This window comes from Podarcis vaucheri (genome assembly GCF_965113315.1).
Source record: "Podarcis vaucheri genome assembly, chromosome: Z".
Lineage (NCBI taxonomy): Eukaryota > Metazoa > Chordata > Lepidosauria > Squamata > Lacertidae > Podarcis > Podarcis vaucheri.
This window is the reverse complement of record NC_138758.1, coordinates 19,413,596-19,438,380: the sequence shown is the minus strand read 5'-3', so window position 1 is coordinate 19,438,380 and position 24,785 is coordinate 19,413,596. Positions and strand designations below refer to the sequence as shown.

The following is a 24,785-nucleotide window of genomic DNA, read 5'->3' as shown; positions in this document are numbered from 1 at the left end:
TCACCGTCTGAAGGCGACTGAACGCACCTTGAACGGCACCTTGTTTTAGAGGGGGGAGGGGGGAAATTCTCCCCCTCTCTGTGTAGCGCCTCCTGCCGCTTCGCTTCGCTGAAGGGGCGCTGGGCAGAGAGGGGAATTTTTTTTTCTTGTTCTCCCCCCTCTAAAACAAGGTGCGTCCTATTGTCTGTTGCGTCCTATAGAGCGAAAAATACGGTACTTTATTGTGAAAATTATTGTTACTGGTTTGACTTCACCCCCAGAGGCATGCTCCATTGCCTCTCTAAACAGATAGATGCCAACAGCAAAATATGAGTAAGCCCACAATTTACACACATTAAGTATTCAACTTTACACATGTGGCAAAAAATTAAAAGGAGTGGAAAGGGGGCAGGATTCTGGGAAAGAAAGAAGCCAGTGTGGTGTAGTGGTTAAGAGCGGTAGTCACGTAATCTGGGGAACCGGGTTCGCTTCCCCGCTCCTCCACATGCAGCTGCTGGGTGACCTTGGGCCAGTCACACTTCTCTGAAGTCTCTCAGCCCCACTCACCTCCCAGAGTGTTTGTTGTGGGGGAGGAAGGGAAAGGAGAATGTTAGCCGCTTTGAGACTCCTGAAGGGGAGTGAAAGGCGGGATATCAAATCCAAACTCTTCTTCTTCTTCTTCTTCTTCTTCTTCTTCTTCTTCTTCTTCTTTGGCAATCCCACCTACCATTGAACCCAATGGGTTCTGACTTTATGCTGTAGGTGTGGTCCCTGGAAACAAGTTGTGGAACTTGGCCACATTTTAGAAGGGGCCCCCTCCCGAAAACTAGGTGCTGACCGTTACTCCATTCTTGGGAGGCCTAAGGACGTGGGCTAACTCAGAGATTTTTGTATTGCAACATTCAGGGCAAACTGACAGGAATAAAGATCTCCCAGTTTACAGTGATACCTCGGGTTACATACGCTTCAGGTTACATACGCTTCAGGTTACAGACTCCGCTAACCGAGAAATAGTGCTTCAGATTAAGAACCTTGCTTCAGGATAAGAACAGAAATTGTGCTCCAGTGGCGCGGCAGCAGCAGCAGGAGGCCCCATTAGCTAAAGTGGTGATTCAGGTTAAGAACAGTTTCAGGTTAAGAACGGACCTCCGGAACGAATTACCGTATTTTTTGCTCCATAAGACTCACTTTTTCCCTCCTAAAAAGTTAGGGGAAATGTGTGTGCGTCTTATGGAGCGAAGGCAGGCTACACAGCTATCCCAGAAGCCAGAACAGCAAGAGGGGTTACTGCTTTCGCTGCGCAGCGATCCCTCTTGCTGTTCTGGCTTCTGCGATTCAGAATATTTTTTTTCTTGTTTTCCTCCTCCAAAAACTAGGTGCGTCTTGTGGTCTGGTGCGTCTTATAGAGTGAAAAATACGGTAAGTACTTAACCTGAGGTACCACTGTATCTGGCGTTTTCATTTCTTCTTTGAGGAGAGAGGAAGTAGTGCTTAATTATTATTACCCTTTCCCCAATCTAAATCCAAAACTGCCATTAGTTTGGGGGGTGGGGAACGAGAGGAAGAAAAAATACAGTGGTGCCCCGCAAGACGAATGCCTCGCAAGACAGAAAACCCGCTAGACGAAAGGGTTTTCCGTTTTTGAGCTGCTTCGCAAGACAATTTTCCCTATGGGCTTGCTTTGCAAGACGAAAACGTCTTGCGAGTGTTCCGATTTTTTTTCGCTTCCCCCCCTTTTTCTAAGCCGCTAATAGGCTTTTAGCTGCTAATCCGCTAAGCCTTTAATAGCCGCTAAACCGCTAATAGCGCTAAGCCGCTAATAGGGTTGCTTCGCAAGACGAAAAAACCGCTAGACGAAGAGACTCACAGAACGGATTAACGGATTAATTTCGTCTCGCGAGACACCACTGTACTGCAAAATGTCTTTGAGCTACGCTGATTTCACCTGCCCCACCCCATGTCTACAAGCAGTTTGCAGGGTGGGGAGTTAAATTGGATAAAGAGCAAAAGACCCTGCCCCTGTGTAGTCTTTTCTAGTTCTTTGCTTGGGACTGGATTAGCATTTGTTCCCCTCTCCTCAGCCTCAAAAGTTCCTGGTGTGGCTTATATACCACTAAGCCTAGATGGTACCTGCCCACAGCTTTATAATAATAAAAAAGACACACAAGATAAAATGGACAGGGAGGGAAGAGGAAAATTTCAAATCCCAAGTTCCAAACCACAGATCTCTCAACATTGCAATTCATTTGGCTCTTGAAAGACTGCTCCATGGCTGCTACTCCGTCTGCTTACTAAACACTTAAACTCAGTCTCCCTCCTCTCCCACCTAACACTCTCAAAAAAGCAATCCAAATACTTTAAAGTCTTTTTGCCAAGTTCTGCTTTCAAAACAAAAACATGAAAGCTGTACATAATGGACTTGCACCCTGACTAAGTTGCTAACTTGCACCCACCCCATTATCTCAGAAGGATCTGAGTTCAACTAATTTACAAAGCAATCTTAACCACGTTTATTCAGAGGTCCTGTTGAATTTAAAGGGGCTTACCTCCAGGAAAGTAGAGTTAGGATTGCAGTCTTAGGCTGGATTCATTTCAATGTTGTGGGATGTGGAACATACAAATACTGATACCAATTTGCACATCAGTGTTTGCAAGGATTATTTCTAGGAACATTTGCTTCATACAAGATATATATCTGTATATACATAGACACACGTTTTGAAATACAGTGGTACCTCAGGTTACATATGCTTCAGGTTACAGACTCTGCTAACCCAAAAATAGTACCTCGGGTTAAGAACTTTGCTTCGGGATGAGAACAGAAATCGTGCTCCGGCAGCGTGGTGGCAGCAGGAGGCCCCACTAGCTAAAGTGGTATCTCAGGTTAAGAACAGTTTCAGGTTAAGAACGGACCTCCGGAACAAATTAAGTATGTAACCAGAGGTACCATTTTATATAAATCCAGTTAACACCAAACGGTGCATACAAGTTGGACCTACAACAAAATGTGGAATTTCAGCCAGTTATGCCTTTTCCCAGTATGTTACATTCTCTTCCTCTCCTACCACACCCACATAGGTTTCCATTTCTCTCTCTCTCTCTCTCTCTCTCTCTCTCTCTCTCTCACACACACACACACACATACACACTATTCCCAAACCCATTGAAAATGCTCAGTTCTCATGGGATGTTTTTGAGTTTCTGCCTCCCCCCTTTGGGATTGTTTCCTCCTAATGTTATTTTTTAGGACTTCTGCAAACCTCCAGGTGCCCGTATACCTGCTGAATCAGTGGAGGAGGATGCAACAGGTAGGGCAGGAGGGCAGGAAGGTCCACAGAGGACAGAGCCAAAGCCAAAGCCAAACAGAACTAACTCGTTCTGGTTTTCTCTCCATCCTCCTCCAAGCTGAGTTTTACCAAGTCAACACTAACACTGAGGCAAGGAGGGCACTGGAAACCAGGACCTTCTGAACAGGTTATAAGTGAGGAGGTAGACAGGTGGAGGTTTCCTGGGGGAGGACAGAGCTCCACTCACCCCAATGAATCAGCCTCCCAACTACAGGTTCCTCCTGTAGGGGTCAGCAAACTTTTATAGCAGGGGGGCAGTCCACTGTCCCTCAGACCTTGTGGGGGGCCAGACTATATTTTGAAGGGGGGGAAATGAACGAATTCCTATGCCTCACAAATAACCCAGAGATGCATTTTAAATAAAAGGACACATTCTACTCATGTAAAAACACACCGATTCCCGGACCATCTGCGGGCCGGATTTAGAAGGCAATTGGGCCCGATCCGGCCCCCGGGCCTTAGTTTGCCTACCCATGATCTTGTGCATCAGCTGGGCTGTTTAGGCTCATTAGAACAAGAACTCAGATCATGTTTATTTCTGCAGTTCTTAATTCTCATTGGTTTTTACGTCTTCATAAAGCCTTTATGATTCCTGTTATAACATGAAGAGTTTCATTTCTTCAAGCCACTTATTTATCATTTATTCAATTCCATTTCTGAATCACCTCCCATAAAATATCCTGAAGCGATTTCGCAGTGACAAAACACCAGGAATAAAAACAAATTAAAAACAAAATGATTCCATTTATTTCTATACACATATATATATATATATAAAATCAATTCCAAACTTCATGCTGGTTTATTGATCTGTGACCGTATTTTATATTTTATTGTTTAAGTAGGGTCAGTTTTTACTGGAGCTAGTAGTAGGCTGCTTTGCGAGGGAGTTTTCTATAAAAAAAGAGGAAGCAGGGTATACAGATATAAATAAAGGAAGGAAGGAAGGAAGGAAGGAAGGAAGGAAGGAAGGAAGGAAGGATAGCTCCAGTTCACCATTTTACCTGCTATTCAAAAAAAAGGGGTGGGGGGTGGGGGAAGCAACACAAATTTAAATAGCAGCAGTTTGTTTTTAAAGAAACACAGGAAGCTGCCAGGGGTGGTGTAGTGGTTAGAGTGTCAGTCTATGACCTCAGAGACCAGGGTTCAAATTCCCACTTGGCCATGAAACTCCCTGGGTCACCTTGGGCCAGACACTATCTTCCCACAGCCTAATCTATCTCTCAGGATGAAATGGGAAAGGGAAAACAATGTACACCACTCTAAGCTACTTGGAGCAAAGGTGGGATACAAATGCAATCAACCAATCAATCAATCAATCAACCAACCAACCAATCACTAAATATGTACCAAATCAGACTACGTATTGGTTCAATTAGCCTAGTATAGTCTATACTGAGTGGTAGTGACTCTCCAGAGTATTAGACCAGGGGTAGGCTAAACTGAAAGAGAGGGCCTGTCTAAAGGTCAGCAGGGAAAGCTTTGCAGCTTAGTGGGTGCTTGAACCCAGGTCTTCTTCCCGTAAGTCTAACACGCTAGTCCATTAACAAGGAATACAAGCCAGATATTGTAAATTATGAACTTAGAAGGAACCACACAATCTCAAAATTGCGCACAGATCCTGTACCAAGGAAAGCTGAATTGTACAAGTGCAACTGGAGTTATTTTAACTGAGCAGCTTTCTGCACGCATGAGCTGTATCCATTATCCCCATAAAGTGGTCTGAAGAAATAATCTTATTTGTTTGCCAAATACCCCAGCTTTTGACTTTCAGCAGAAGCGCTCAAGCCATTGTGCAATATTTTTAAGAGCATGCTAAAATAACGAAACAGCAGCAGAGAAAGCACAGAACACACCCAATTGCTAATGGAATTCTAGGCTGCATCAACAGAAGTACTTGATAAAGGGAAATAATGGTCCCATTCTATACCGCCGGGTCAGACCCCTTCCGAGGTACTGTGTCCAGTTCTGGGCACAACAGTTCAAAGAAGTATATTGGCAAGTGGGAACCTGTGCAGAGTAGAGTGGCCAAGATGATAAAGTGTCTGGAAACCAAACCAGGTATGAGAAACAGCTGAGAGAGTTGGGGATGTACAGCCTGGAGAAAAGAAGACTGAGAGATTATATCAGGGGTCGGCAACCTAAGGCCCATGGGCCACAAGTGGCCCACGGGGGTTGTTTAACTGGCCCACAAACTGCCCACAAACCAAGCCGCCCACTTGGCAAGTCCCCACACGCTGCGCTAAACTGGTGCAGTGCAGCATGGGGACTCGTTTCCGCGGCGCCGGAAATTGCGTCTGTGCAGATGCCAGAAGTTGCCTCTGCGCAGACGCCGGAAATCGCGGGCACACGCACGGTCCAGCCCACGGAGGGATTTCCGCTGGAGTGAACCAGCCCAGGCAAGGTAAACCTTGCCAACCCCTGGATTATATGATATTCCACTTCAAAGATCTTCAGGGATGTCACATGGAAGATGGAACAAGCTTGCTTTTGCTGCTCTACAGGACCCAAAACAAAGGATTCAAATGGTAAGAAAGGAGATTTTGATTAACATCAGGAAAAACTTTTTAACAAGAACTGTTCAACAGTGGACCGGTCTCCCTTGGAAGGGGTACACTCTCCTTCCTTGGAGGTTTCTAAGCAGAGGTTGGATGGCCATCTGTCATGGATGCTTTAGCTGTGATTCCTGCATTGCAAGGGGGTTGGACTAGACAGCCCTTGGGATCCCTTCCAACTCTATGTTTCTATGAGCAGGGGGAGTAAAAGGAATCCAAACAGGTGTGCCCAATGCTTGCCTAAACAAACATTTCTTCACACAGAAAGGTGAAATACCATATGTGAAGGGCCAAAATGAATCTCTCAGGGCAGAGTTCCATTATCTGGACTCTGGCACCCAAAAGAACTTTTCTCATATTCCCACCAGCTCCACTTCACCAAGGTGCAGCACATGAATTAAATGACCATTTAATCATTAAATACAGAATATGTATTAGTTGAATAACCCCCTCTGAACACAGGATTCAACCCACCCTCTGACATCTGTAACTCACTCGGCATTGCCATTTTTGCAAACTTAAGGACTAGACTCGGTGGGGGACGAGACGGGACTAAACTACACGTAGAACTCATGCCTGCTGTTGACCTACATCTTTTCCTGCATCTCCCTCGAAACAATTGAAAAATGATGCGTAACATGATGTCATTCTGCTCACTTCACTCACACACACAGAGAGAGAAAACTGGCAGACAGTGAAGCAGAGTGGAGGTGGGAAACACTGAGACTCATGATGTCACATCACGTGAGATATCAGGGAAATGTCAGGGGGTGGGATACGATGTGGTAGCAGTCATGCATGTAAGGTAACACATGATCTATCCCCAAGTCCTAGGCCCACTGCCAAATGCCTGCACTGAAGCAACGCAATTGCAGAATCATGGAGAGTGTAAGCGAGTGCTCCTATAGGGTGTATGCACCCCTTGGTCCCAGCTGTGAGGATCTTGTTGCTTCCAGCTGGCCAAGAACCACAACCTTTCATTATTGTTTTCCTCGTTGTCTTTTACATCAGCCGTTTGTCTCCCGGATGGGAAAGCGGCAGAAACAAATCGCAGCTCTTGAAACTCCTTTCTGCCAAAAGGGAGAGAGGCTTATAAACAGTCCTGTAAATCATCCAGCTGTGTGTAAGGACACTGCAACTAGAAACGGATTAGAAGCAGTATCATAAAAAATATTATCATTTGGAGGCAGAGTCATGATGATGGCATGGGAAAAACACCCGCCGCTCGCCAAAGAGCTCCAGAGGGCAAATGGTGAGAGAGGAAGCAGCAGAGTCCCATTCCCACCCACCCCCATCTCCTGCCTTTTCCATTGCACTATTCTCAGAAATCAGCCCTAAGTGCTCACTGAAAGGACAGATCCTGAAGCTGAGGCTCCAATACTTTGGCCACCTCATGAGAAGAGAAGACTCCCTGGAAAAGACCCTGATGTTGGGAAAGATGGAGGGCACAAGGAGAAGGGGACAACAGAGGACGAGATGGTTGGACAGTGTTCTCGAAGCTACAAACATGAGTCTGTCCAAACTGCGGGAGGCAGTGGAAGACAGGAGTGCCTGGCGTGCTCTGGTCCATGGGGTCACGAAGAGTTGGACACAACTAAACAACAACAACAACAAACAATCTCGGCTCACCCCAGAGACAAGCCATCTCCAAATTCCCTCCCTACACTGCTCGATGTGATCGAGGGAAACCAGAACACAGAGCTTTGGGGTGGTGAAGAGGATACAGGAGAATGATTTGTTCCTTAGTGGCAGGTGGAGAATGTTGGAGAATTGTGACGAAAATGGAAAAGATAGCAGAAGTTGCAGATATTCTCCAATTTATCCCAAAACCAGAATGGAAATCAATCCAATGAACATGATCAATATTAGCTTTTGTTGTCTGCAAATGATTTGTAACTGATGGCATCCCCCACCCCTTTGCATTGTGTGTCTGTTGCACTGAAATGAATGCAATGGAATAATTAATATATCTAATGAATTACATAACTTGCAGACAGCAAGACAAATAATGTAGTTTTTGATGGGAGGACCATCTGCAGCGAAATGGAAACATAAATAAATACAGGGCGTTACAGGAAATGATACCTTCTTATCAGGGTTCAAAATTAGCAGGGTGCCAGGCATATTTTGCACCTAAAGATTCTCCATTTGCGAGCACCTCTAAAAGTCTGGGTGCTATTTTTTGTGCCTGGCTGACATGGAAGAATTACTGAAATGTATGGTGCTTTGAAGCCTTGAAGTACCGTATATGTTAAGGATAGACAATATGTTAAGGAGTTTAAGAATAGAGAGTGGAGTGTTTTGAAAACTGAAATATGGTACCAATATTTTAATTGTCAACACCAAATTAAACATGTATTAATAATTTCTGCTAAAATGTGATATTAACAATGTGTCACTTATGTAACTTGCAAATTAATTCATGCTTATCAAAATAATAAATTAAACATGTTACTGACCCCCGCCCCCCGGTGTTTCAGCACCCAGAAGCCAGGTCCCAGAAACCACTTGGCTCCTAGCTTTTCTATCACAGTTTCTAACACTGCTTCTTATATCCCTAGGTTGGAGGAGAGAGAGAAGACGTGAGAATCCAAAGTGGGAGCCATGCCTCCTTCCAAGATACTGTTAAGGAGCCTCTATCTGAGCATTCCACTCCTTGTTCCTGAGTTTCCAGGTGATACACAACATTTCATCGCTCTGGATGCTCAGTCCCCCATTGGGCTGTTTGCAGAGAGGAGGGTAGACCGATTAATTTATTAAAAAAAATTATTTTGTATTTCTACCCATTTCGAGAGTTCCCTCAAGAAAGCTGACAGCCCACTTCTGTTTCACAGTGGTCCCATTTTGGCCCCATGTTGGTATTCATCACCCAAGTTTACTATTAGAGGAAGTAATAGTTAAATGTTATGGAATTCACTGCTGCAGGATATAGTGTTGGAAAACACCTTAGTTGCCTGTTTAAAAGACATGGTAATGGAAGATGGTTCTATCAATGAAACTATGATAGCTAAAGCAGAACATCCAGGGTCAGCTGCAGTATACCTCTAAATACCAGAATCTAGGAACTAAGTAAGACTAAAGGAGCTCTTCCTGGAGGAGTATTGCTGGCCATTGTTGGAAAGAAAACGCTGGACTAGATTAACCCCGGTCTGACTCTTATGGGCTTGTCTACACTGGAGCAAAATGTGGATTTCTACCAGCCTATCTCCCTATTAAATTAGGAGCATCCACTCGACATCCTCCCTATCCCAGTATCGTCCCACACCTTTCCCCTTTAAATGCAGGGTTTTTGATGCTGGACATTTCACACTTTCCAATGGCCAAAAAATCCCACACTTAAATGAAGAAAGGACCTGGGCAACACTGGGACGGAGAGAACATCATGTGAATGCTCCTAATTTAATAGGGAAATAGGCTGGTACAAATCCACATTTTGCTCCTGGGTGGACAAGCCCACTGTTGCATGGCCGGGGAACCTGTGGCCCTCCCAATGTTGCTGGACTACAACTCCCATCATCCCTGACAAGTAGTAGCCATGTTGACTGGGGCTGATGCGAGTTGGAGTCCAACAATATCTGGAGGGCCACAGACTTCCCAGGCCTGGTCTATTGGTGTAGGTCATAGCGTTGAGAGGTATGTACATGTCAACTTGCCCATCACACAGCATGGAGACTGAGAATTTTGTTACTCCAATTCACCACCAAAGAAACGAAGCTGCCTTCAGCCAATGCTGGAAAAATAAGAGGTAAGTAGCTAAAACTGGGCAAGTATGCCCCCAAGCAAGTTTGTGGCTACCGCTCAGTGGTAAAACATATGCCTTGCATGCAGCAGATCCCAGGTTCAAATGCTAGCACCTCCAGTTAAAAGGGTTCCCAAGAACATAAGAACCCAGGAGCCTGCTGGATCGAACCAGTGAGTGGCCCATGTAGTTCAGCATCCTATTTTCACTGTAGCCAATCAGATGCCTATGGGGAGCCCTAAAGGTAGTTCTGTACTCAACAGCACTCTCCCCTCGTGCAATTTCCAGCAAGTGGCATTCAGAAGCATACTACTTTTTTTTAATCTATGGCTTTTCAAACTGCACTGGCTCCCGGTAGAGTACAGGGTCAGATTTAAGGTGCTGCTTTTGACCTTTAAAGCCCTTCACGGCCTAGGACCCTTGTACCTACGGGACCGCCTCTCCTGGTATGCCCCACGGAGAGCCTCAAGGTCCATAAATAGCAACACCCTAGTGGTCCCGGGCCCTAAGGAAGTTAGATTAGCCTCACCCAGAGCCAGGGCTTTTTCAACACTGGCTCCGGCCTGGTGGAACGCTCTGCCTCATGAGACCAGGACCCTGCAGGATCTGATTTCTTTCTGCAGGGCCTGTAAGACAGAGTTGCTCTGCCTGGCCTTTGGCTTGGAGTCAATTTGATTCCCTCCCCCTCTTTCTTTTTTCCTTTCCTTCTCCTCCTGCGATGAGGCTACATTTTAATATTTCAATATTTTAATTTTGTATTTTAATTTTGTTTTTAAGTTGTAATCATTCAACTTGTTTTTATTATTGCTTGTAAGCCGCTCTGAGCCCAGTCTTAGCTGGGGAGGGGAGGGTATAAATAAAAATTATTATTATTATTATTATTAATATTATTATTATTAATATTATTATTATTATTATTATTATTATTATTATTATTATTATTATTATTACTTTCAGCAGTGGAGGTAGAACATAGCCATCAGGATTACTGGGCACTGACAGCCTCTGTGAATTTGTCAAATTCTCTTTTAAAGCCATCCAAGTAAGTGGTGAACACCACATCTTGTGGGAGCAAATTCCAGAGTTTAACTATGCACCCTGTGTGGAGAAGTACCTTGTTTTCTTTCTCATGAATCATCCAGCATTCAACTTCATTGAATGTTCACAAGTTCTAATATTACGAGGGGAAAAAACTTTCTCTTACCCCCACCACGCATAATTCCATCAACATCAAAAAAGTATCTAAACACTGCCCTCTCATAAAACATCAGGGTGGTGTATAAGTTTCAGAGTGAATCATAGAGCTGTAGAGTTGGAAGGGATCCCGAGGGTTATCTAATTGAACTTGCAATGCAGCAATCTCAACATGTGGTCCCCCATCCAACTTGAAACCATACCAGACCCCTACTTAGCTTTGCCAATGTGCTGGCCGTTTTATTGGTACACCACTGACATAACAGATGATGTGAAAGACCTCTGCTCAATACTCCAAAAGGCTGCTGCTAGTCAATAATAATATTAGCCTAGGTGGAAAAAGACTGATCTGTTATAAGACAGCTTCCTGCATATTTAAGTTTGGATGGAGAACAGCAGCAGCTTGGTCAAATAACAGAATTCAATTATATCTACCCAGTGATAGCTCTCCCCATAGTCCCATTTCCTGGTGGATAATATCTGGCTTTGGATGTCATTGAAGTCAGAGTCTGGTTATTCTCTGCAAGAAACAACAAAACTAGAGCACACATTATGATGGAAAGTACAGGAGATTCTCTCCCTTATTTCTGTATGTTATGATTTGATATTTTACACTGACTATCATCCATCCTGAGTCTCAGGGGGAAATATGTAGGAAAGGCTTTAAAAGTCTATGCTAAGCATAGAGATACAGAGCATTCCACTTGATCCAGGAAGACATGGGTTCAAATCCAAGCTCAACTCTTTATTGGATGGGCTTAGGCAAGTAACCACTTCTGAGTCTGCCCACACAAATATAAAAATGAACTTTGCAGGGGGAGTAGGAGATAAAAATAAGACAAAATAATCTACCTTTTGCAAACCCAATAAAGGAAAATGAAGAAACCTCACAGAAGAAACAGTACTTTGGGCTTTGGTATTGATGGAGTTACACTCCCTCTGAAGGAGCAGGTACGTAGCCTGAACCTCAGGCGGCCTTCTATCAAGCTTGGGCTGGTTGCCCAGCTGTGTCCCTGTTTGGACAGGTATAGCCTAACATCTGTGGTCTATGCTCTGGTAACCTGTAGGTTAGCTTACTGCAATGAGTTATACGTGGAGCTGCATCTGAAGGCAGTTCGGAAACTTCAGCTAGTGCATAATTCAGTGGCCAGGTTGCTCACTGGGGCAAGATGGTTTGAGCATGTTACACCAATTCTGGCCCGACTGTACTAGCTGTCAATTAGTTTCTGGGTCCAGTTCAAACTGCTGGCTTTGACATATAAAGGCTTAAACAGTTCATAACCACAATACCTCAAGGATACCTCCCCATATGAAACAACCTAGACCCTGTGCCCATACTGAGGCCCTTCTTCAACTGCCCCCTCCATGAAAGGTCTGGGTGGTTGGCATGACATGAGAACGAGCCTTTTCGGCAATGGCTCCCCATTTGGGGTGTGCTCTCCCCAGGGAGACTCACCTGGCGCCTTCATTACATCTCTTTATATGTTAAGCAAAAACACTCCTTTTTTCCCAGGCCTTTGGCTAATTAAGTAATCTATGGCCTTTTAAACTGTGGGCGCATTCTTTTCATTTGTTACTATAGTATGCATGTTTGTGTTTTTATATTGTGATCCGTCCTGTGATCCTCGGATGAAGGGAGGTATAGAAATTTTATAAATAATAAATATAAATATATATATATATATATATATACGAAAACAAATATATATATATATATATATATATATATATATATATATATATATATATTATAAATTACAAACACACACCCCCCCAAACACAGGGAGAAAATATGCAGCTGGGTCCATGGCTACTCTTTCTTAAGAAAGACACCATATATCTCCTGAATAATGCTTACAAGAGAGCAGTGTATAACTTCATTGATCCATGGGGAAGTGATGTCTTTTGGCAACTTGCATTGCCATCCGATCTGTAACCTCACCATTAATGATTTTACCATCAATTGTGGAAAGAACACAGCCTGGAAAAAAATCGACCCTTCTTCCTCTCCAAGCCTATAATTCCTGTTTTCTGCTCAGCTGCCTACACAGTTCAAAATCTGAATTTCTTAGCAAGATCATTTGTTTTTCTGGAAAAATAGTCAATGGGTTCTTGTTTTGAAGAGCCTTCTCAATTCATTTTGCGTGAAAGAAATGTGTGAAGATGTGTGCATGAGAACTGAGAGGGAGAGGAATAATATACACAAGTGTGTGTGTGTGTGTGTGTGAGAGAGAGAGAGAGAGAGAGAGAGAGAGAGAGAGAGAGGGAGAGAGAGAGAGAGAGAGAGAGAGAGAGAGAGAGAGATTAATGCTCTGTCCATTTCCAAGTTTTATGCACTGGTAGTTTGTCAAAAAATGCACAAGGTCACTCCAGTACTGGGTGGGGAGAAGAATTTTAAAAAGCTTTCAATTTCACTGTATCTTTGGAAAATTTCGTCAGTACTTTTCATTATCAATAATTAAATAATTAAGGCAAGCCTGTATGATATGTGTGGAACCCAGCCAAGCAACCAATGGGTTTTCAAAGCCCCTTGTCAGCATCATTTGATGCCAGCCAAGACCTATGACCCAGTAGGGGGCTCTATGCCAAATCCTGGAGCCCCCTGCCTCACTACTGTTGCTCCTCGCGGTTGCTATCTGTTTTAGTGCTGTGCCAAAAAAAATCTCCTGCATTTTTCCCAACCACCTTCCTTCAATGAATTGAAGCACACACAGAGAGAGAGAGAAATTTGGTGAATTTCTCATGTGTGGGGTATGTGGTTATTATTGTGATTGCCATACTTTTGAGGCAGCCAAGGGGTGTTAGCAAGTCTCCTTTCTTTCATTCTCACACTCCAATTAAAGTCCAGGGGTGGACAGGAACTCCTCCCATGGGGCTTTTTTCAGATCAGAACCTGATCTGGGCAGCCGAGGAAGCTGCAAAGTGCCAGAGAAATAGTCACTGGAAAGAAAGCAAGAGCGTGCATGCACACACAGCACTCTCTGTCACCTTGCAACAATACAGCGCATTCAAAACCTTGCACTGACCAGAAGGCTAAAGAAAAATTGAAAATTTCCCAGAGAGAATGAGGCAGAAAAATGTCTCCTTCACAGTGGAAGAAAGCTTTTGAGAAATTGGATGACAGGTTTTAGCGCAGCACTGGTCTATTTACCTGCCCTCTTAGAGTAAGCAGTGAGAGGTGCTAGAAAAAGGAGCAACAATCTCCACACACTAAGGATTTAAAGAATTACAATGAAAACAGAAACAGGTGTGGAAACTGCCAATGTTCGCTTCTTTGTTCCACGTCTGGTACAGAAATCAATCCAGCAAATATAATTACCATAGTCTTCATGGTTTTTGCTTTCAGGGTAAAATAATAATAATAGATTATGTCACTCCCCAATTTTCATAGTGTTCCTTCTGCACTGAAATTAATGGGGTGGAATAACATGACGGCAATATAGCCTGCCTAATTGATGTAATAGATCGCAGAAATTACATAAGCTATGTAATTTCACTACCGTGAATAATGAGACAAATAATGGGGGTTTTGGCCGAAGATGAACTGTAGCAGAACGGAAGCGACACTGCATGCAATGAATACAGGACAGAAAAGGAAGCAATGCCTTCTAACATCCCTACCACACACCGTGACTTGTTCCTCTGCGAGGTGGTGCAGATTTGGCTAGAGGGAAAGGCAAGCAGATGTACAGTCACAAGAGTCACAAGGAGGATGTGTGGACACACTCAGGGAGGGAGACACCACTGATAACTGCTTCCCCTAGACCCTGTCTCTCTCCCCCCCCCCAATACAAATCCTAGATCCTGTACTGCAAATCCTAGATCCTGTACTGCCACTTCACTCTGCCCCTGAACTTGTGCTGTCCCAACCAAGGACATGGGAATAGTACCCAGCACGGGAACAGAGGCGGGTTATGAAGTTAAGATAGAAGTTTGAGCATCTGAACTTCTAGTCAGGCAACATGCAAAGGCCTCAATCTGACCCCCCCCCCAAAAAAAAAGATGTTATCCCCAAGCAGGGTCACCTGTTTTCAGCCAGGGAAGTCAGTCATCGGTCAATGCCGTAAGCGTTGCAGTAAATCCTGAAGTGCAGGCACACTTCATGACAATCCCCTTAGCTTATAAGACTACACAATAATCAGAAGGAAGAAAAACTGGAAAAACAAAATAATAACAATAACATTTATTTATTAAGAAGGAGTCCCAGCAAAAGAAGAATGGACATGGAATATGCAGAAATGGTGAAACTTACCAGAAAAATAAGAAATCAAGATAACAAATGTTTTATAAAAGAATGGAAATGATTTATTGAATATGTACAAACAAGCTGTAAACAGATAAGAACATTGGCAGGATGATTGTAATTACCTGCAGTTTCATAAGAGTATACAGCGGACACTCGGGTTGCGAACATGATCCGTGTGAGATACACGTTTGCAACCTGCAGTGTTCACAACCCGCAGCAGCACAGCTGCGCACGTGCGGGTTGCGATTCAGTGCTTCTGCACATGCACGACTGCCAAAACCCAGAAGTAACCCGTTCCAGTACTTCCAGGTTTCGGCGGGTCCATAATCCGAAAAAACGCAACCTGAAGAGTCTGTAATCCAAGGTATGACTGTATATTTAAAGTAAATGAATTAATGAACAAATTAATTTGGATATGCAGAAAATATTAAAAAATAAATTTTAAAAACCGCAGAAAGAGGGGGAAGGAAGTCAAGTTTTGAAATGTTAAAATGTCTGTAAGATTATCGCAATGTTTAAAACTGAAAATCTCTCCAAACGAAGTCAGAAGACGTTTTCCTGAAGAAAAACAAGCAGGCCTTGCGAGGAGCAGAACCAAACCTGCCTGCCAGACCCTCCCTCCCTGAAACACCGCAGCCAACTTGGCTTGGCAAATGGAATTCCTCACAGCTTGTTCCCTTATCCTTTTTTGTACAGGGCAGGCCCCAGCATGTTAGAAGCAACAGGCAGAGGGAAAGTTTCTGAGCAGTGTGTCACACACTTTCTAGCCACTGAGGGTTTTTCCTTAAAAGTTCTGGCACAAACATCCCCGCTCCAGAGGAAGCAAACCCAGGCTTGCATTTTGCCTGTGTGTCAGATTCTCACAGAAAGGAACCAAAATAAGCCAGCTCTCAGGCAAACCAATAAAAGGGAGGGATACTTCACAGCCTTCGACTAAATGAGCTTTCAAGGTTTACATATAAAGTTTAGGAGCGAGACAATGTGAGCAAACGCTGCTCCAGGGAGTGTTGCCTTGGAAGAATTTGAGAGGCTCTAAAGTGGGAGCTTTAAGTACTTGTCAGATGCCTGAGCATAAACAAAATGCTCTCATGCAGACGAGAGAGTGTGTTAATCTCCATCTTACAACAGCGACACGGGCCACCTGCTGTCGCTCCAGGCCCATTCTGGGAAGCCCAACACAAGCGATGTGTAGAGCAGTCTGTGTTCACCCAATATTCCTCCAGCTCATCTTCTGCATAGAAATCATTTTCTCAGAGTTTGATCTTCTTCCGCCCTTCTCAGCTATGAACTGCGCTGGCTGCCACTGATCAGTTTCCGGGGCACATGTTCAAAGTGTGGCAGCTGGCATACAAAGTTCTTAATGCAACTTGGAGCCAGGTTACATGAAACCACCTGCCCCCTGCAGAGGCCTTACCCTGCCGAGATCACTTAAATCTTTTGTGGAAATTCCCCTCACAACACCACACTCCAAAAAATACCATAGAGTGGTGAACCAAAAATGGGCATTTTCTGCTATTGCCCCTGTACTATAGAATCGCCTTGTCATATGCAAAAGCAACAACCTTCACTTGCTTCAGATGTTTTGTAAATGTTTGTCTTTTTGCCCAGGCCTTCCCTGCTCCACAAGATCAGACCCTGTTTTTATTTGTTTGAATTCTCTGAATTCCTGAGTTGTATCCAACTAATTTTTACTCAGAGCACATCCACGCATAATAAAAATTTGCCTTTTACCAAGGCTTTCACCCCTTAATTTAATGAGTTTTGGGTACTTGTGTCCTCTCTTAGTTGGGCACAATCTGTAAGACCTCTCTTATTTGTATAGATGTGATTTTTTAATCAGCTTTGGTTGTCGTAGTGGGTTTCAGTCTGAATTTCTGGTGCTAGATTGAAAGCTGCCATTGGCCTTGGTTCTCTAAGGGTGCAGTCTGGCATTGCTGTATATCTGGTGCCTCTATAGTAACTGAAAGCCCTCTGTACTCTGCACTGGAAAACAGAGTGGAAAACACAGTTCAATTTAAGTCCATAGGAAAGAGCCAGAATTATGTCATGCTTAGAGCAGACCCACTGAACGTAAGGAGATGTAAGAAAAGTTTTGGTATTTCTCAGAGAAAAGGGCAAATTGTGGTCTCTACCTGCATTTAAGACTGCATATTAGGACAAACATTATAATAATCATAAAAAAGAAAGCATAGATGGATATACACTGTAATGAACTGTAATGACTGACAGACACAGCTGTCAACTTTTCTCTTTTCTTGTGAGGAATCCTATTCGGAATAAGGGAATTTCCCTTTAAAAAAGGGAAACGTTGACAGCTATGCTGACAGACAAACTCATTTTGTTACTGAATCTCATGGGTGGGAGAACCTCAGGCCGCTGAAAGCAGCCCTGTAGGGCTCTCCATCAGTCCTTCAGGACTGTTCCCAGGTCATGACCAGTCTCAGTCCAAGCTTCGTATCCCCCTCAATGGTGCACCTTCTACAACAGCACTGGCTACAATTGTGGACAATGCCTCTTGCTTGGATGAAACAAGAGCGGTGGTGGGTTGAGCGCATGTAGAAACCTCTGATTTTGGGGGTACTGTAATTGGAATACAGCCTAATGTATGAAGATAAGAGTCGCACCTCTTACTCCACCCAGTTTTGCATCTGGCACCACCTGTTTTTGTCACAAAGACCCCAAACGGTCATCCATGAGGGGATAAGCTGTTTGGGCTAAGAAAAAAGATCCCTCACCCCTGAACATCTGTGGCTTTTTTATAAAAAGGATGAAGAACCTATGGCCCTTTCCCCAGACAGCATGGCCAACTGTCAGGGATGATGCGAGATGTATGGGACATCCACACCAGACATTTAAAGCTGATTCAATACATTAATGACTTCCTCCCAAAGAATCCTGGGAACTACAGTTTATTGGCGGGGACTGCAGCTCAGTGGGGATGAAACTACTGTTCCCATTTAAACTGCTTTAAATGTATGACGTGGATTTGCCTGTTCTCCAGCAACATCTGGAGAACCGCAGGTTTTGTAATGTGCTAGCTTAATATTATACCAATAAAAAACCCTGAAACCCCACCCAAATATGTCTAGAGAACAGTATTGAGGATTCTCCAGCAGGATGCAACAGTCTTGATTGAAATAAGCACATGAGTACCTCCAAATCTTCATCAAGGATCATATACTTCTAGCATTCAAGCAGTACAGCTTTGGGAGTCATAAGCACATCATGTTCAGCAATAACTTTTATTATGCCCGATGCCATAAAGCAGAGCTTTCCAAACTGTGACATGCTTGTGTGTCGGCTGCAGTGTGTAATGGTGTCACGCTAATGGTGAGCACGCTCCTTGTGCTCCTCCCAGGAATGGAAAGGGGTTAGTTTAACCTCTGGTTTGCTAGTAAAACTGAATTGCTGTGTCGTGAAATGATGCATGTCTAAAAAGTGTGTCACCAACATGAAAAGTTTGGAAAGCTCTGCCATAAAGAGTAGAATTACTTCCGGTTCGCCCTAAAGGAAGCAGTTCTCATTATGGTGAACTGAAAACCTTTGAGGATAGAGGCTGAGCGAGCCTCATCATGGTCATGACCCAACCAGGCAATTCTTATGCTCTTAAGCAAGAATCTCTTAAAACAGAATTGTCACCCCTTAACTGATCCTGCACATGCACTCCCGGTGAAAAATGCAGACTGGAAGACCACATGGATTTATTTTTAAAGTAGACTGTGAGATTAAAGTCAACCCACCACAGCTCTACAACAAGGAGAGAAGAACTCTCATATCACTTATAGTGAAAGAGCTGGAGATCTATTTCTGTATGCAAGAGGAACGTGGGCAGCACAGACAGTAAAGTATGCCCCATGAATAACCCATTGCAGAAATATTCAGGACCATTATTAGCCTTTCCAGTTGCCTGTGAATGCAGTCTAATTAGCTGCTCTTGGTCACCAAAATATTATTGGCAGAACTGAAAACCAGTTTTCAGGGTTATGCATCTGATGCATTATTTAAAAGACCCAGAAAATAATAGCATCAGTTCTCAACAATGTTCAGATTTCATCTGCAATACTCCCTCTGTTGTTCTAGTCATTGCAGTTCAGTGTGGTGACAAGCTGCTGCATTCACACAACAAGCCAGAGTGCCTACCTTACCATGATTTATCTGGAGAAACAGCATGCCCATGCACGCTTCTTGATCACTCTTACTTTGCTCCTCTTCTGCAAGCAGGATAAACAAATCAAGAAGCACTGTGACAGTACTGTGACAACAGTATTGCAGAATGAACTGCTCATTGAAATATGAAATGCCCCAACCATATTGGCATGCCACCAGTTTCTGAAGATGCACCTGTTTACACCGGCGTTCCCTTGATCTCTTGACCCAAGTTTCCTGTTTTAATTGCTGTGCTGTTTTAATATTTCATTGCATTTTAAAATCACGGATATTTACACTGTAAATGGTTTAATGGGGTTGTTTTATTGTTCCCTGGAACTGTTATGTTATTTAATTATTCCACATTTGAACAACATTGTGCAATTGTTTTTTATGTTTTGTAAGCCATTTAGAAGCTGTTTTGGCATTAAACGGTATATTAATTAATTATATCTGAACCAGGATCACGGTTTGCTGCTCTCCAAAGTCATGATCAGAAAGCCAATAAAAGCCATCAATAGCTTACTTGAAGGACTGCCTTATTCCATTCACACCCTTGTGCAAATTACTTGAAACAAACAATGTAGTTTATTGTACAAAACTCACATATACGTACATTACTAACGGATATGACCTCTGCTATTTTCAAGCAGCATTTGAACACGATTTGCCATGGAGTCTACTAGCTTCAAACAGTTACTGTTGATTTTCAGATCCCTGTACCACACTTGAATCGGCGCCTGAATGAGTTTCTCCATAGTTATACAGTCTACCAGCACGGAGGCGACTTTTGCATATAGCCCATGAATTCTCAATGGGATTTACATCCGGCGAATTCCCTGGCCAATCAAGTACCTGTATTTGCTGCTCTGTCATGAACTTCTTCCCCACTTTCAATGTGTGACAGAGAGCTAGGTCCCGCTGCAATATCCCAGTACTGTCAGGATACATCTTTTCCAGCTCTGGAATAACTCTCTTTCATAGAACCTCAATATATTGCAGCGAGTGCATCATTCCTTCTGTTGACTGCAGGCTGCCAACACCATAATGATCAACTGACTTTTCATGTTTGTTTTGAGTACAGGATTACGAGTAAGATACAAAACATGCTTTGTTTCAATTAATTTGCACAAGGGTATATGCCCTATCATCCATTTTGATCTGTGGGACTATGGAAGAGCGAAATGCTTGTTCCACACTTGCAATGCATCAATCCCTTAGTGTGGCAGCCTCTATGCTCTGGAACTCCTTGCCAATTGATATTAGGCAGATGCTTTGGTTGTACCTTTTTCAGCACCTGCTAAAAATCTTTTTTCTTTAGGCAAGCCTTCCCAGGTTTATTAGATATATTTCTTTCAAAACTGCTGGTTTTATCCATACCTGGGTACTTCGTATGTCAATTTGTTTTTTATTTTATCAATATTGTTAATCAGTATTTCATGTTGTTGTATGCCAGCCGCTTAGAAGGTTTCATTAAGAGCTATATAAACCTTGTATTTTATAATACTGCAGGATGAGCATTTTTAGTCAATACTGTTGTTTTATCCTGTTGAAGTTGTTATTATGTGGTTTGTATCCAGCGCTAGTTCTGCTCAAAGTAGACCCATGGAAATTAATAGACATGGCTAATTTAGGTACCTTCCTTTCCATGAGTCTACTCTGAAACATTATCTGCAGTAAGTAAGTAAGTAAATAAATAAATAAATAAATAAATAAATAAATAAATAAATAACCAACTATAAATCATGTCCTCTGGTTGACTAGCAACCATGTTTTCTTAGAGAACAATAAACTACAACCCTGGTTAAGGCGTAATTGGAGCAAATACTTATTAGTTTATTGATCCGCTTTGCATGAAGGAAGGAACAAAGTGGGAGAGATTGGCAGCCTGCACTAGCACACTGCCCGTGCCAGATAAGCCAGCAAGTGTGTTGCACCAATAGATGCAAACGCAGCTACCATCTGAAGTCCTCCAGCGTAGCTAACCACAATCCTGTAGCTTCAGTCCACATCATGGGAGCAAATGTAAGGTTGGGAAGCTAGGGAAGTGACCATTTCCTGCCAGCCTCAGCAGATTTTCACCTGTAAAGTGCAAGAAGCAATCCCAGCCGCACTAAATTGGTTCTAATGCGATTATATAAAATGGTTGGGTTTTACATCCCCCGTGAAATACAGGGAAGTGTTTATGCAGGGAAATATTACTGTACAAACAGCGAAAACCTATCACAAATATATGTATTTGTGGTATCTCCTTACTGGCTTAATCCAGAATGGCTTTTCTTGCTTTTAGCACCACGCTGGCTTTCATCAGCACAAGCTTCTTACTGCGAAAATATAACCATTGTTCCGCTCACACTGGGCAAGCAAAAAAACAATTCTTGCTGCCTATAAATGGCTGTGCAGTGCGGTTTGAATGGATGAGGGCTGAGTTCTGCTTTGTGCACATGGTGAAACCGTTACATGATTATTTGTGTGAGATCCAGATTTACACAAAGCTTTCGAAAGCACGTTAAACAGAAGCAGGGAAATGTAGTTATAGGACAAAGAGGGAAGGAAGGCCTGCGCAGAAAATCACCACATACCTTGAGGACAGCAAACGGCAATTCACCCAACCCTGAGAGTCAAAGTTTTGAACCTCTCTGCATTTTAATTTAACATAGAAGCTCCACCATCAGCATATGCAATCTTTCCTCAGTCTGGAGAGACAGCAAAATAAAGCCCTCAGTTAATTTGTCTTCCTTCCTCAAATATCAGGATGCAAACATAGCTGTCAAGTGTCCCTTATTTGAAGGGACAGTCCCTTATTCCAGCGCCATGTCCCGCTGCTGTCCCTTATTGATGGATGTCCCTTAAATGTCCCTTAAATGATGTCCCTTAAATTTCAAAGGAAGCAGCTCCTCTTCCTCCCTCCCTGCTGGCCAGGGATGAGGGAGGCTCCAAGTGTGTTGCTTGGCTGTGTTGCTCACCCAATAAGAAGTCTAAGAACGACTGGGGGGTGGAGCTTGCATGCCTTGTGTGTGGCTAGTTAATGCAAGCTGAGGGGTTTTTTGAATGCTGGACGCCATTTTGTTGCACGTGCTGCTGCAAACTTTGCAGTGCAAAGCCAGGCCGGTGAGCCATCTTAAGTTGAGGCTGCATAAGACTTGTGGTGCATGTGATTCAGATTCTATTCAATTGAACCTCTGGTTACAAAGTTGGTTGGACAGTGTTCTCGAAGCTACCCAACATGAGTTTGACCAGACTGCAGGAGGACAGGAAGACTGGAGTGCCTGGAACAGGTGAGGCTGCAGGTCCCTTATTTTGGCTGCTGGTCCCTTATTTTCAAATCTGTAAGTTGACAGCTATGGCAAACAAAGCACTATCCTCTCAAATTACTCAACATAGTACAAACTTGTTCTCTGCACCAAAAGTGCAAACAAAAGGATGCAAGTGCAAAAGGTATCAAAGAAAGCTCTCTGGAAGCTGCAACTGTCATTCAGTGATAAGCCTGCATGTGAGAAAACAGCCTTTGAACGGCTTCTGTTTGCTTCAATGCATAGCTGTTGCCAGCATCCTTTTACGCGGCTGATTCCAAAGCATTCCAATTTTAGCCATCCTGGCTTGTACTTTTAGTTAGATCTCTCTCTCTGTCTCTGTCTCTCTCTCTCTCTCTCTCCCCGCACCCCGCCAAACACACACCCTCTGCCTGACTTTATTAAAAGGCGATTTTCTAGACCATTAGCAGCAGCACAGCCTAGCTAATACAGCTGCAAAATAGAGAATCAATGAGTGGACTCTGCGATTAACTTTGCTATTAAAAATGAATTTCAGTTCGTTATAACAGCTCACACACTTACGACAGCCAGGCAGGTATGCTTAATCCTTTGCAGCAATGAAAGGAGATAAGGTGCAGTCAATCTCCAATGAAGACTGCATCGCTGAGGATGCCTGAAGGGACAGAAAAGAACTTCCAGGGGGGAAGACATGCCTACTAAAGAGATGTAATATCCGTCCAGAGCGGCAGGTGTGGAACGAAGGAATCTGCCTTGCACCGAGTCAGACCACTGGCCTATCTAGCACAGTATCGTCTGCACTGAGTAGCAGCAGTTCTCCAGGGTGTCAGGGCAGAGGTCTCCCCCAGCCTTAGCTGGAGGTGCCAGGGATTGAACCCGGACCTTCTGCATGCAAAACAGATGTTCTGCCACTGAGAACGACCCTTCCTGAGGTCTGCAGGGAGAGCTCTGCAAATCAAGCCAAGCCATGAAGGACGGCCACCTGCCACGGATGCTTTAGTTGAGATTGCTGCATGGCAGGGGGTTGGACAAGATGACCCTCAGGGTCCCTTCCAACTCTACAATTCCTTGAATCTATGTCTCATTAATGCTACTGCCTTGAGCATCCCTCTACTGCTTCACAACATCTGTGATCAGTTTCCCCCATAATCTTGATCACCAATGCAATGCCTGCAGGCACATATGAGCCCATAGAGGCCTTAGCTCGTGCCTGCAGGGTCCCCACCACCACCACCACCACGGCACACACTTAATTTAGGCTTGACCAAATCATTCTCTTACAGTCAATAAAGTAGGTTGCAGTGGCTTGCAACAGTAGTTACTTCTAAAAACACCTCTGGAAAATGCTTTTTTCTGCAGCTTTCTCTATACTGTATTCCAAAGTTTTCTGCTTGGTGTGTTAACCATTTCGATGCTTTATTTTGTGATTGGCCTTTATATTTCGGTCATGCATATAAGGCGGCATAAAATAATATTGCTAATAAATAAATAACCGAGCAGCAATACACAGAATCTGGGTCCTGAATCTTTCAGTAGAAAAAATCCTTTACAATATCAGGAGACCTTGGCCTTAGGCAGGTGGGAAATAAACAAAAAACAACAACACCCCAACTTTATTGGCTATTTATTTGTTAAGATTTCCTACTTGCTCTTCACCTTAAGAACCCAGGGCAGGTTACAAGAATGTAACGACACAATACAAAAATCAGTTAAATGGGATGACACAGCTCAGTTAGTTAGAGGGTGCTGCTGATAACACCAAGGTTGCAGGTTCAATCCCCTTGTGGGACAGCTGCATATTCTATGATTCTATGATCTACCATATAAAGAATAGGGTAAATCCTAAAAAAAAATACAATTCAGAAGGTCAGCAGTTCGAATCCCTGCAACGGGGTGAACTCCCGTTGCTCGGTCCCTGCTCCTGCCCACCTAGCAGTTCAAAAGCACGCCAAAGTGCAAGTAGATAAATAGGTACTGCTCCGGCGGGAAGGTAAATAGCGTTTCCGTGCACTGCTCTGGTTTGCCAGAAGCGGCTTAGTCATGCTGGCAACATGACCCGGAAGCTGTCTGCGGACAAACGTCAGCTCCCTCGGCCTATAGAGCGAGATGAGCGCTGCAACCCCAGAGTCGTCTGGGACTGGACCTAACTGTCAGGGGTCCCTTTACCTTTACCTAGACAGTAGTGAGTTAGATGGACCACTGACCTGGCTATGCACAAGGCACTTCCCTATGTTCTGACCACAGAGACTCTATAAAGCTTCAAAGATAAGCTAAGAAACGGCTCTCCGCCACCCGTGGCCACAGACC

The 24,785-nt window shown here is 43.7% G+C and overlaps 1 protein-coding gene across 1 annotated transcript in view; it reads right to left on the bottom strand.

Moving 5' to 3' along the window:
* Window positions 1–24,785, bottom strand: part of MID2 (midline 2) — a 202,661-nt gene that overhangs the window by 169,253 nt on the left and 8,623 nt on the right. The gene's annotated exons all lie outside the window — the stretch shown is intronic.